This window comes from Zonotrichia albicollis, chromosome 31 (genome assembly GCF_047830755.1).
Source record: "Zonotrichia albicollis isolate bZonAlb1 chromosome 31, bZonAlb1.hap1, whole genome shotgun sequence".
Classification (NCBI taxonomy): Eukaryota; Metazoa; Chordata; class Aves; order Passeriformes; family Passerellidae; genus Zonotrichia; species Zonotrichia albicollis.
In genome coordinates this window covers 4026061-4039869 of record NC_133849.1, presented here as the reverse complement: position 1 = coordinate 4039869, position 13809 = coordinate 4026061, and the positions used below count along the sequence as shown (strand labels likewise).

Here is a 13809-nt window from a genome sequence, read left to right as displayed (position 1 = left end):
GAACTGCCAGGCTGTTATTTTGGGAAGATGTGGCTGGGTCAGGCATTTTCCAAACAGGCTACAGACTCCGGATGCCAGGAAAGGCTAATGCAGGGCCCGGGCACGGGATAAGAGCTGAAGCACTCACCTGTCCAAAGAGTTGACAATGTTGGGGTTCTTCTTGTCCTTCAGGAGCAGGATCTCATTCACAGCTCGTTCCCTGTTCTGCCCTCTGAGACTCATTTTCTTTATGGCCACCTGAAGGGACATTGCAGCCTTTAATTGCAGGAGTCTGCACCAGGAGGCCACAGCAAACACGGAGCGAGTCTTTGTGGAGCGACAGAGCCGGGCTGTGCCCAGCTGCCTTGGGATGGGACACCAGAGCTCAGCAAGGGCCATTGCCACAGCCCATTGCTCTGCCAGCTGGGGGCTGCTTACAGGACACATGGCCAGAGACATTGGGCCTTGTAAGCTCTGCAGAAATGGTCCCTCAGCTGTCAGCCTCAAAGCTCTAACAACATTCTCTGCACCTACAGTCTTCTCTAATGGCCTCAACACTATTATTATTATTATTATTATTATTATTATTATTATTATTATTATTATTATTATTATTATTATTATTACTGTAACACATTTTGCCAGCAGGAGGTAATTCTGGTTCTGTGAAAACAGAGTAAAACAGCCAGGAATCCTTTAGCAATTCTATGGGATTTGGTCATGATTTCAGATCCAACTGCTCTGTTTGGGATTGCACAACAAAGCAAACATGCACATCCATTGCTCAGGTGATCCCTGTCACAGGCTGTCACTGACACCAGACCCAAACACAACTGCAGGATTTAGGAGAGAGCTTTGCTCTGGACATCCATCTTCTCATTTCTCTCCGTCTCCCTCTGTGAACAGCTGAAGTAGGACTCATACCCCAAACTGAGCCCAAGCAGGATCTCTCCCTAATTAGGGCTTGAGGTTCCCTCTGAAGATGAAAGGCAGGATGGAAAAACTGCTAAATAATGTTCCTGTCTGAGGCTGGCATGAAGATAAACTGGACCTCAGTCTCGAGCAGCTGATGCATTCACACTTTTAGATATGAAGACCAAGCCAGCGTGTTCTGCTCTGACAGACACCGCTGCCCTCCTTGCATTCCTTGGGCACTTGAGAAGGACCAAGTCTGTCCCAGCTGTGCTCTGCAGGCTGACACTGCTCTGCCTGCAGAGGAGCAGCCTGGGCAGGAAAGCTCTGCTGGCCCCCAGAGCTGCAGCCACAGCTCCCAGCAGAGGGGAAAGCCCTGCAGAGCTGCCGGCCGTGCTGGGCGTGTTGGCACTGACCTCTCCTCCAGGGGCCCTGTCGAGTCCTTTAGAAACGGCTCCGAAAGCCCTGGAGACAAAAGAGCAGAGAAGAAGCAGCACTTTAGGCCCTGGCAGTGAAACCCAGCCCAGACAGGAGATCTCTGCTGCCTGCAGCGTTCACAAACACCTGGGTGCATCGACCCTTCCAACACCAGCACAGCAGCCACCAGCCCTCTGCCATGCAAGGTGTGCAAGAGAATACTGAGACCCAACAGGAAGGAATTGGGCTGGAGTAAATCCCAAATGTCCACACTGAATTCTCTTAGTTCAAAACCTGAGGTGAGAAATGGGATCTCAGCACCTCAGGACTGAGGTGCCGAGTCACCGAGACCACCCTTGGGGGGCTCGGGAGTCCTGGAATGTTGCCAGAAGTGTCTGGTGGCTGGACTTTGATCCTACACGGGAGACGACACCTGTATGAGGATAGGAGGGTTTCACCGGGGTGAATGGTGAAGGGATAAGTTAGTTAGAGAGTGAAACACAGGGTTTAGGATTTCTGTACAGGGGGGTTTAGAGAAGTAGGATGGAGGAATTGGGGCGTGTCCTGTCCTTCTTCTTCTTCTTCTTCTCCTCCATCTTCTGTGGTGATGGTGGCACTTTGAGATTGGTTGTTACTAAAAGTGCACTGGGCAATAAGGGTGAAAGGTATTGGGGAAAAATGATAAATGTTGTATACGCAACTTTGGGTATAAAGATAGGTGACCGCCCGGAGGGGAGGGGAGTGTGCTCATGGCTGGCTGCTGAGCGGACCTCTGTCGGGCCGAGGGAAAATCTTTTAGATAAACAATTGGTAAACACGGAGACCGAGAGAGGAACTGAAGCCTCTTCTGTTCCTTTGAGGCGCAGGCTGCCCCAGGGCCACCCCGGGCCTTTCCAGGCCATCCAAACAGCCGAAAACCGGACAACTGGCTTCCACTGGGTGAGCTCGAACTCCTACCAAAACCTTTCGGGGGGGGAGCAGCCTCAAAGCCCTGAAGAGCAGAAGAGCGAAGGGGGCAGCTCCGATCTTAGACGAGTTCCCAGGAGAGCACTGATAACTCCTGAGGAGAGAAGCCTGAAAAAAAAAAAAAACAAAAAAAAAAAAACAGCAGTCACTGAGAATTCCATCTCTCAGCTTCTGCTGAAGACAATTCGTAGCAGAACAGCCCGGACCGGAACCAGGAAGGCGCCTCTGGGACCACCTCTCGTGATCTGCTGGACAGAGATTGAGACCTCCGGACTGCCCTGACGATAGATTTGGTAAGAAGGTCCAGAAATAAGAACATGGGGGGCACACTTTCCCAGGAACAACGGGAAATTTTGTCCGCCTTACAAGGCGTGACCCAAGCATATACAGAAGGGATTCCAAAGAAAGAATTAAAACAATTATTGTTATGGGCAAGGCTAAACTACCCACTGGCAGAAACATACCTGCTATTCGAAGTGGGGTTTTGGCAGGAGATAAACAGACATTTATATTTCTTAGCAACAAAAAAGGACGAGACAGCGTTAATACTGCTCTCTCCAGCAAGGATAATGTTAGAAAGCATATCGATGCAAACAAAGTGCCAGGAGAAGCAGCAGAAAGCTGCAGGGCCCTCAGAAAGAGGGAAGGAGCAAGACTCCGGGAAAAAATTAGCTCTGGCCTTAAGAAGCCAGGAAAAAAAGGCTCTCGAAGAAAGAGAGCAAGAAATATTATTAAAACACCCGGTCTCAAGACCCAGAAACCCCAGGAAACTCCTAAAGCGTCCTGAAACTCCAGAGAGCATGGAGGACTCAGGAGCAGAAGGGGGGGAGCAGGGGGGAGAGAAGGGATCCGGGGGGGGAGCTTTCTCGCGGCACGGCGGAGCAGGCGGGGAGCGCGGGTGAAGAGATAGCAAGAGACACGTGTTTTCGTGCAGCTTTCCTCAGCTCAGGGCCGGAGGCGGCAGCCATCCCGGGGGCCAGCAGGGATGCAGAAACGCGCGCAGCGGGCGAAACTCGCAAAAACCCGGGGGGGGAGTCACATACCAGCGCGGGGGCATCTGAAACGGGCAGCGAAATAGGGGAATTTGCGCAACCCCAGAAGGCTGCCATGGTGAGACGCAGGGGACGCGCGATTATGACGTCGGACCCGGTGCGCAGATCAGCCTGGATCGCGGAGCGTTCCCGGGTGCCGGGGGGAGGGGGGCTGCACAGACCGGCGAGGGGAGGAGTGAACATGCGTCAGAGGAGGAGGAGACAGAGTCAGGGGCAGACCAAGGGGAGGAGACCTTGGAGGTGGAACAAGGGGGAGAGAGTGGCGTTAGCTCGGGAGAGACAGGGAGCAGCTCGGAGAGCACGCATGCGCAGAGAATAGAGCGCGGGCGGGGGCGGGCCAGACCCCCTGTGACGTCTCGGGCAAGGAGGGGCCATGCTCGGGTGTCCACATCCCGGGGAGCCACACCCTCTCCAGACTTGGTGCCTTTGGTTAAAACCCTCGGAGTCCAAGACTCACCCCTTCAAGGGAGACGTTCTGGTGTTCAAACCCCAATTTCAGCTGAATTAAAAGCCAAGCAAACACGGTCTCAAACGGGGCTGCCGGCATGGCAGCCGGCCGGAAGAGGAGCAGTCGAGCACGCTCCGTCATCCGAGCCAGGGAGGCCGGTGACAGCGCCACCTGGTGGCAGGAAAACAGAAGTGCACGACATGCCGGATCGGGTCGGCGGAGCCACAGCGCCATCTCGTGGCGAGACTGCAACAATGCAGCAATTTTTTCCAACATTATATAAAAAGAAAAGCATTTTAGAGAAAACAATGCCAACACAACAAAGGGATTATCCATCGACTTCAGGGTTTCATGAAGATGATGAAAGCTCAGATGAAGAACAGCTACAAGAAGAAGATGTCATAAGGATCACAGCATCGAAAGGGGTTCCTACATGGATGCTGTCAGCAGCAGAAGCAGCTAAGAGCTTCTTGCATTCAGTTGACACAGCAAAAAAGAAATATCAACAGGATCCTCGAGCTTCCTTTTCAGATTTGGGAGCGAGGCCAAAAACCTCAAGGTGAGAAATGAGACGTGATGAATCACCAGTGACATCCACAATACCATTATTTATGCAAATCCCAGCAGAACCTCAAGAAGAGGAATTTCAAGAGCCGGTGAAGACGATGGATTGGAAGCGAATTAGAAAAGCATTGGCAAAGGAAAAGCATTTATTTCCGGGATCAGGAGATCTGACAATGCCAGTGACATATGATGCCCAAGGGCAGAATCCAAGGTGGGAAAGGATGGGTCATGAGATACTTAAAGATTTAGGGAAGGCGGCTCAAACTTTTGGGCTGAATTCACAATACTTCAAACAGCTACTAAGAGGGACATTCACTACATATGATCTCACACCATATGATATTCGAAGTATTGTGGCAATGATTCTCACTGACACGCAAAGCCTTGTCTGGGAAAAAAGGTGGAGAAAATATCTTGCTGAATTATAGAACAGATATCAAGGTGGACCAAACGCGAACCTCACAGAAGGACAGTTAGCAGGAGATCCTCCAGATGACAACCCAGGGGAACAAGCAGCGCGGCTCCCACGAAGAGTGTTAAGTGACATCAAGGAAGCAGCAAGAATGGCAATCATGCAAATCACACCAGCAGGAGCTCCAGAAGTCCCGTTCTCTTGCATCAGGCAAGGTCCCACAGAGCCATTCATGTCGTTCATCGATCGACTCACGCAAGCCGTGGATCGACAGGTGACGATAGAAGAAGCGAAGAGGCCTCTCTTGGAAAGCTTAGCTTTCGGCAATGCCAACCCGGATTGTCAACGGGTGATTAGCGCCATGGCAGGACGGCCATCCTTGGCAGAGATGGTGGAGGCATGCAGCAAGGTGGGGACACCTCAGCATGTCACAGCGATTGTGAAGAACGAATTAAGAGAGGAATGGGAGAAACAGTTAAAGGGACATTCAGAAAGGCAAACAGAGGACAAGACACTGGAAAAGATGCTGGAAAAATTACTGCATCAACAGAATGAGAACATCAACAAAGTTCTTGCGACGATGCAGAAAAAGAACAATCCCCCAAGAGGACAGTGCTACAGATGTGGGGAGTTTGGGCACATGAAAAGGAATTGTCCACAAACACATACGCCAGCGCCAGCACAGAAGGCGGAAAGGCCAGTTTGCGCACGGTGCGGAAGAGGAAGACATTCTGCGAAAGAATGTTATTCCCAGACAGACGTGGACGGAAATCCGTTACCGCATCCGGGAAACGCAAAGCGCAGCGCGGGCCGGCGCGCTCAGACACAAGTACTGGCGGTGTCACAAGAGCAGACGGGGCAATCATCAGTGAGCGACAAGCAGACGCCCTCAGCAAAACCCTCAGCCGATTCCACAGTGACCCAGACCTCCTCCCACCAGGGGCACAGTGCGCATTGGCAGCTTCAAAATTAGTATACTTTCTAGATGAAAGTCATGCGGAGATACCAACGGGTATCCACGGGGACTCATACAAGAAACAAGATTTCTTGATAATTGGACAACATAAGTGCGGTATTCTTGGACTCATTGTCTATCCAACAGTTATCTCAGCGGACAAAAATACAGAGTTGACAGTATTGGCAAGAGCACTTCGTCCACCATTGATGTACCAGAAAACACTGTGGTTGCGAGAGCCTTCGCATTGCCACCACACGCAGTTGGAGAGGTCATGTCAATCTTCGACGAAGAAGGTTTCCCTATGAAGGAACATGTTGAAGTACATGCAACATGGGTGAAGCACATAGGTCGAGACCGACCCACGCTCACATGCCAATTGACATGCGGGAACGGAACAATAGCGATCAGAGGTATGCTCGACACAGGGGCGGATGTAACGGTAATATCGTACATCTTTTGGCCACACAGTTGGAGCTTGGTTGCGCCATTGGGTTCTCTCTCAGGCATAGGGGGAGCATCTCTGTGTCTGCAAAAGTGAGAATTCTGTCGTTGTCACGGGACCAGGAGACAAGACAGCGATCATTTGTCCTTTTATTGTCCAAAAGCCGATCACAGTCTGGGGTCAGGACCTTTTGGCACAATGGGGTGCGAAGATCAAAGTGGATTTTTAGTAGGGGTCACTGCAGCACTCGCCACCCTGAAGCTGACATGGAAAACCGATGATCCAGTTTGGGTGGATCAGTGGCCCCTTGAGCGGAAAAAGTTGAGTGCTTTGAGAAACCTGGTCCAAGAACAATTGCAGGTGGGACACATCAAGCCAACAGAGAGCCCCTGGAATTCTCCAGTGTTTGTCATCAAGAAAAAACTATCGGGCAAATGGAGATTGTTACACGATCTCAGGAAGATCAACGAAGTCATAGAAGACATGGGACCGCTTCAATTGGGACTTCCATCTGTCTCAATGATTCCCAGAGATTGGCAGCTTGTGGTCATTGACCTCAAAGATTGTTTTTTCAGTATTCCACTCCATCCGGATGACGCTCCGAGATTCGCCTTTTCAGTTCCGAGTATCAACAAGGAAACGCCTCTGCAGCAGTACCATTGGGTCATTCTTCCACAGGGTCTAAAAAACTCTCCGATGATCTGTCAATGGTACGTGGCACGAGCTTTGGCACCAGCGCAGAAGAAATTTCCAAAGGTAAAGATCATTCATTACATGGATGATTTACTCATTGCAGCATCAACACAACGGGAGCTGCAAGAAGCTCGTGACTGTGTGATCGCAGAGGTGCAAAAGGCAGGTCTGGAAATCAGCATTTCGAAGATTCAAGAGGTTGCACCTTGGAAATATCTAGGGTGGAAAATTTCAGAGAGAACAATAAAACCTCAAAAAATGGAGATCAGCACCAAGATCAGCAATTTGCACGATTTGCAACAGCTTCTGGGAGAAATCAACTGGATGAGGCCAGTTTTGGGAATCACAAACAGCGACATCCCAGCGTTGCTCGATCTTTTGAGAGGAGACACAGACATTCGGTCTCCCAGGACGCTCACGCAAGAAGCGAAGAAGGAATTGGAGAAAGTTGCAGACGCAATACAGAAAAGGCAGGCACATCGATTTGTTCCAACGTTGCCTTTTCAGATGGCAGTGCTGGGAAAGAAAACACAGTTCCATGGTTTGATCTTCCAATGGGACGAGTCGCAAAAGGACTCTTTGATAATCATAGAGTGGATTTTCCTACCACACAGGCCCGCAAAAACAATTCTTACAGATTTGGAGATGGCAGCACAGATCATCATAAAGGCGAGAACAAGGTTGCTGACAATGGCAGGAAGAGAATTCTCAATCATCAGGTTACCCTTGAAACAAGACTATTTCGATTGGGCAATGCAACAATTGAAAGACCTGTTAATCGCATTGTTAGCGTTCCCAGGAACTTGCACAATCCACTTTCCACAACATAGAATACTGCAATCGCAAATATGCTATAAAACAAAACCAAGGATAAGTGAAGAACCTTTGGACGGGATCACAGTGTTCACGGATGGCTCAGGGAAGACACACAAGTCAGTGATCACGTGGAGAGACTCAACGACAGGGGATTGGGAATCTGACGTGAGGATGGTTCAGGGCTCTCCACAAATTGTGGAGTTGGCAGCTGTTGTCCGAGCATTTCAGTTGTTCAAACAACCTCTCAATCTGGTGACAGATTCCGCATATGTTGCGGGTGTGGTCAAGAGATTGGAAGGTTCGCTCTTGAAAGAAGTCAGTAATGGGGTTTTATACTCCTATCTGACGAGCTTGAAAACACTGCTAGAGAGCAGGGAAAGAGAGTATTTTATCACACACATTAGAGCACACACGACACTTCCGGGATTTTTAGCGGAAGGAAATGCTCGAGCGGACAGGTTGACAATGCCCATTTCGCAAACACTGCCGGACATTTTTGAGCAGGCAAGGTTAAGTCATGCATTCTTTCATCAGAATGCGCAAGCGCTGATGGAGTCCTTTCGTCTCACAAAGAGTCAGGCGAGGGAGATCATTAGTGCTTGTCCAGACTGTCAGTTTGTGCAGCCACCTTCTTCCACCGGAGCCATCAATCCGCGGGGGCTGCAAAGTCTTCAGTTGTGGCAAGCTGATGTCACGAAATATCCATCTTTTGGGAGGCTCAAAAATGTTCATGTTTCTGTGGATACATTCTCAGGTGCAGTCTTTGCTTCAGCACATGCAGGGGAAACAGCAGACCATGCTTGCCGACATTTTCTGCAAGCATTTGCAGCATTAGGTGTGCCTCAGGAGATAAAAACAGATAATGGTCCAACGTATCACCCAAGATGGGGTGTCAGACACACGTTTGGTATTCCACATTCACCCACAGGTCAAGCGATCATTGAAAGAACACATCACACCCTGAAATCCCTTCTGGACAGACAGAGAAGGGGTGAACCAGAGGCAACACCTCACATGAAATTAAACAAGGCACTGTATGTGTTGAATTTCCTAAATAGCTCATCCTCGGAACCTAATCCACCAATCGTGAGACATTTTCTAAACAGCACACAGGCAAAGCTAAGGGAAAACCCTTTAGTTTTGATCAGAAACCCAGAGACAGGACAAATAGAGGGCCCTTTCAAACTAATCACTTGGGGCAAGGGTTTCGCTTGTATCTCCACAGATCGAGGTCTAAAGTGGGTGTCGGCGCAGCACGTGAAGCCATTCCGAAAGCGAGAACGCGAGAACGCTGATCCAAGAAACAAAGAGACGAGTACTCAGACAGAAGTCGAGACTCAGACCGGAAAGAACGATTCCGAAGAGAAATAAAAAGAAACTAAGGACTTTGGGGATTTTTGTATAAAAGCAAAATAATGAGTTTCATGATGCTTATGTGCATCATCCTTTCGTTCATTGCAGTAAGCAATGGAGAAGATTTACCTGTTAATCAGCCAAGGCAAAATGTATGGGAGACTTTAGCTCAAGCAGCGAATCTAGATAGTATTTGCCTGACACATTCGAGGCCAGGAAAACCATTTTCTGCATGCATGGTTGGATTGCCAGTGGACGAATGGCCAGTTCCAGGGCATTCCGCAGTTAACATTTCGCAGGTCATTAAAGATCCTGTGAAAGAGTGGTGTGCTTGGACACATCTACTTCCTGTGGCTTCTACAGAACCTCAGGAATTGGAGATTTTTGGGTCCATGACAATGGAATTCTGCATGCAGTTTGAAGCTCCGAAGGCCACAAAGGCAAAAACTATCAATTTGACTCCCATTCATGAGTTTTATAAGAATGCATCAGCTTGATGTAAATATACAGAGAAAACTACCGAAGGATCGATCCAAGTCCCAGTGCAATTGCCACGGGGTTTGTTTTTAATTTGCGGGGACAGAATTTGGCACGGCATTCCTGCTAATGCCACGGGAGGTCCATGCAGCATTGGGGAAATTTCAATGCTGTCGCCTGATTTGAACATGCTAAGAGAGAAAAGGCACAGAGGAAAAAGATCAATTGAAAAATATGCGGCAGATTGCAATGACGAAGTATTTTCTTGGGATAAGAAAGCAAGTATTGCTACAGCAATTTTCTCACCTCAAACAGCATCAGGGGTGGCTTTGACTCAGATCGACCGCATGGGTTGCTGGTTGAGCAAACATGCACGATCTGTGTCTGTCGCATTGGATGACATGTTAAAAGACGTTAGTGGTATAAGACAGGCGACTCTTCAAAACAGAGCGGCAATCGATTATCTATTGCTCGCTCATGGACATGGGTGTGAAGAGTTTGAAGGGATGTGCTGCATGAATCTCTCAGATCATTCAAAGTCAATTCATGAAAGTATTAAAAATATAAAAGACAGCATAAATAAGCTTGGCGAGATCACAGGATCATGGATCGATCAGCTGGTAGATTTCTTTGACATCTCTCCCATTTGGAGAGAAGTTTTAAGGGTAGGGTTCTATGTTTTGATAGTTCTCCTAGTCCTCATACTTGTCGTCCCATGTATATTTGTATGTTTAAAACGCGCCATGAATCGGGTAATAAAAGAGGTTTTCTTGGTGCAAACAGAAGGGGGAGATGTGGGATCTCAGCACCTCAGGACTGAGGTGCCGAGTCACCGAGACCACCCTTGGGGGGCTCGGGAGTCCTGGAATGTTGCCAGAAGTGTCTGGTGGCTGGACTTTGATCCTACACGGGAGACGACACCTGTATGAGGATAGGAGGGTTTCACCGGGGTGAATGGTGAAGGGATAAGTTAGTTAGAGAGTGAAACACAGGGTTTAGGATTTCTGTACAGGGGGGTTTAGAGAAGTAGGATGGAGGAATTGGGGCGTGTCCTGTCCTTCTTCTTCTTCTTCTTCTCCTCCATCTTCTGTGGTGATGGTGGCACTTTGAGATTGGTTGTTACTAAAAGTGCACTGGGCAACAAGGGTGAAAGGTATTGGGGAAAAATGATAAATATTGTATACGCAACTTTGGGTATAAAGATAGGTGACCGCCCGGAGGGGAGGGGAGTGTGCTCATGGCTGGCTGCTGAGCGGACCTCTGTCGGGCCGAGGGAAAATCTTTTAGATAAACAATTGGTAAACACGGAGACCGAGAGAGGAACTGAAGCCTCTTCTGTTCCTTTGAGGCGCGGGCTGCCCCAGGGCCACCCCGGGCCTTTCCAGGCCATCCAAACAGCCGAAAACCGGACAGGTGTCTAAAGAACTGGAAAAGAATGCATTTCATCCTTTTCCATTTCCTGCCTAAGACCTGCAGGTTCCACAAGGGCCCTGCCATCAGGCAGGTGATGCATTTTCCCCCAGAGTGCATCAACTCTGTGTCTGTTACTGAATGTATGGGGTCTGCTACCTGTGCTAGAGTAGAGCACTTATTAGTTCATCTGTGGTTTCTGTTTCTAAACCATTAGGTTGGTAATCCTGACCAGTGGATATTTTTTGAAGGAAAATATTTGAAAGAAATCTTCTTGAGAACTGTTTTCTGACAGTCACCAGATGGTGAGTTGCTCTTTTAGGCAATCCAGTTCCAGGGACAGAAGATCTTCCAGGTCCTGCTCCTTGCTGCAGGCAGGACACTGCCAGCCTCAGGGGCCTTTGACGGTGCCTTCTGACCACAGTTATCAATTCTGATCAGGGCCGAGAGACAGCAGGATGGTAGCCCAGTGCCTGAAGGTGCTTTGGGCTCTCCTGACCCCTCACTTGATCCTGCACCAGCACAACCCCCAGCCCTGCTTGTGCAGAAGCAGCTGCCGTGCACTTACCCTTGGCCAATCTGCTCCACTTCCAGGTATTTCTGGGCAGGCTCCGCCTCGCTCACGGTGTTCCCTGAAAGAAAAAACGTGGAAGACGCTCCCTCCCAGAGTGAGAGACCGCCTTGCAGCAGAGCCAGAACCAGCCCCACTCCCTGGGGCCGTGAGCCCCTTGGTGTCAGCTGGGGAAGGACAATAAATGGCTCGGTGACATTCAGCTGCAGAGCAACCCTGGGTGCAGCCGATGCCCAGACACACACACAGCACCTGCTCGGGCACCCAGGGACAGAGCAGACGTACTCAGCTGCATCAGGCACCACTCCCCTCTCCCCTCTGGCTGCAGGGCTCTGCTGCTGTCAGAATGTTCAGCCCAGGATCCCACAGCGGAGGGAGCTTCATTGTCCTCTTCCCAAGCAGAGGGAGCTTCTCCACCCTCTTCCCAAAATGCTGCAGCTTCTCCATCCTCTTCCCAAAATGCTGCAGCTTCTCTACCATCTTTCCAAGCCCAGGGATGCTCACTGTCCACTTCCCACTCTCCTCTTCCCAAGACACAGGATGTCCTCCATCCTCATCCCACACTGGGAGATGTCCTCCATCCTCATCCCACTCCATGGGAGCTTGGCCATTCTGGTCCCACACCAGGGCACATCCACCGTCCTCGTCCCACGCCGGGAGATGTCCCCTGTCCTTGTCCCACCCCGCGGGAGCCTCGCCGTTGCATTCCCACACCGCGGGATGTTCGCCCTCGTCTCCCAGAGCAGCGGGAAGTTCACTGTCATCTCCCGGCACTGAGGGAAGTTCACCATCGGCCCCCAGAGCAGCGGGAAGCTCACTGCTGTCTTCCTCCTCTTTGGCTTCCTCTTTGGAAGCTGAGGGAGCCCCAGGAGGTGCTGGTGCTGCTTTTGTGCCCTGTGGACAGACGGCAGCGTGAGGGACGGGAAGTTCTATCTCAGTTATCGCCTTATTTATCCTCAGCTGCACATCCAGCTGCACTAAGCAGAAATTGGGTTTGGAGCTGTTCCAACTAACAATGGGCTTAAATCAACATTGCCACTTATTGTTGGGAATTTGATATTCCACCATGGCTAAAGCCAGCAAGAAATCCTCTGCCTGCAAAACCAGACCTGCAGCTCTTCAAAAGCTCTTCAGCAGAAAAGGAGAAAACTGCCGGGGATCCCTTTACTGCTGCTGCAGGCACTGACAGGAACTTTCCTTCAGCCTCCCAGGCTGGCACTGGGCTGCCACATGCCGAGCTCACACCTTGCTGCACAATTCCAAATATCAAAGGTTCCTTTCCCACTCACCGAAGGAGGAGCTGCTCGGAATCCAGACATGAGGTGCCCTGCAACAGGAGAGGGAACATGAACCAGATGCTGTTAGGAGAAAAACTGCCAGTGGTGGGAAATGCCACGGAGCAAGGCAACCCCCAGAGAGCATTTTGCTTTCACAGCATCCCTCCAGGAGCCACAGTCCCTTCCCACAGCAAGCAAGAGAACAGCACAAAATACTGGGCTGGGTCAGGTCTTGGCTGGAGCAGCAAAGGGAGGGAGTTCCAGGCTCTGCTGGCACAGACTCCCTGCTTGAGGGAACAGAACCCCCCAGGGCTCATTGCAGATGCTGTGCACGCCCTGCTGGCTGCAGACACCCCCTTTTTCAGCTGCAGCTGCTGGCAGGAGCTCTCCCAAAGCAATGGTGTCTTCATGGAAATTTGGTTCCAAAGTCAGCTCAGCTGCAGAGGAAGAACAGAAAGCACACAGCAAGCCCAAAGCCACAGATGCTGCACCGAGGGAAAACCTTGACTTACATGCCAAGTGGATTAAAAAATACCCCGAATAAGCCACAGAGTACAGAGTGCAAACTGCAGCAGCCACGTGCTGCATCATTTTGGCTGCGCTGCACACGTCTGCAGCCTGTAGCCCTGCAAGCACAGACGGACACCCGTCAGGGCTGGGCTGGCTGCTGAGAATGCCTCGGGCAGGAGGATCCTCCGGCAGCGAGCCCAGAGCCACTCTGGGCACTGAGGCCTCCATGTCCCACAGCAACGGGAACACCACGGGGACGTGGCGCTGTTCCTGTGACATCCCAGCAGCAGCTCACACAGAAACTGCCTGGAAGGTTCTCCTGTGTCACAAAGGAGCACAAAGAACCCTCCCAGGGCACAGCCTATGGCCCAAAGGGTGCAAGAGGAACTGGGAAAATGCAGTAAACAAGGACACCCCACAGCCCAGCCTGAGCACTGAGGAGGAACAAGGACGGCATCAAACCAAAGGAAACGTGACCTTTAGTCACTGATAGTTCTGACTAAAAGCAGCAAGCCATGTTCCATCTGGGATCTTTGTTCTAGTTCTAAATGC

The 13809-nt window shown here is 50.4% G+C and overlaps 2 pseudogenes; one reads left to right on the top strand and one right to left on the bottom strand.

Moving 5' to 3' along the window:
- Window positions 1-13809, top strand: part of LOC141725778 (uncharacterized) — a 349911-nt pseudogene that overhangs the window by 143316 nt on the left and 192786 nt on the right.
- Window positions 1-13809, bottom strand: part of LOC141725813 (uncharacterized) — a 73690-nt pseudogene that overhangs the window by 41366 nt on the left and 18515 nt on the right.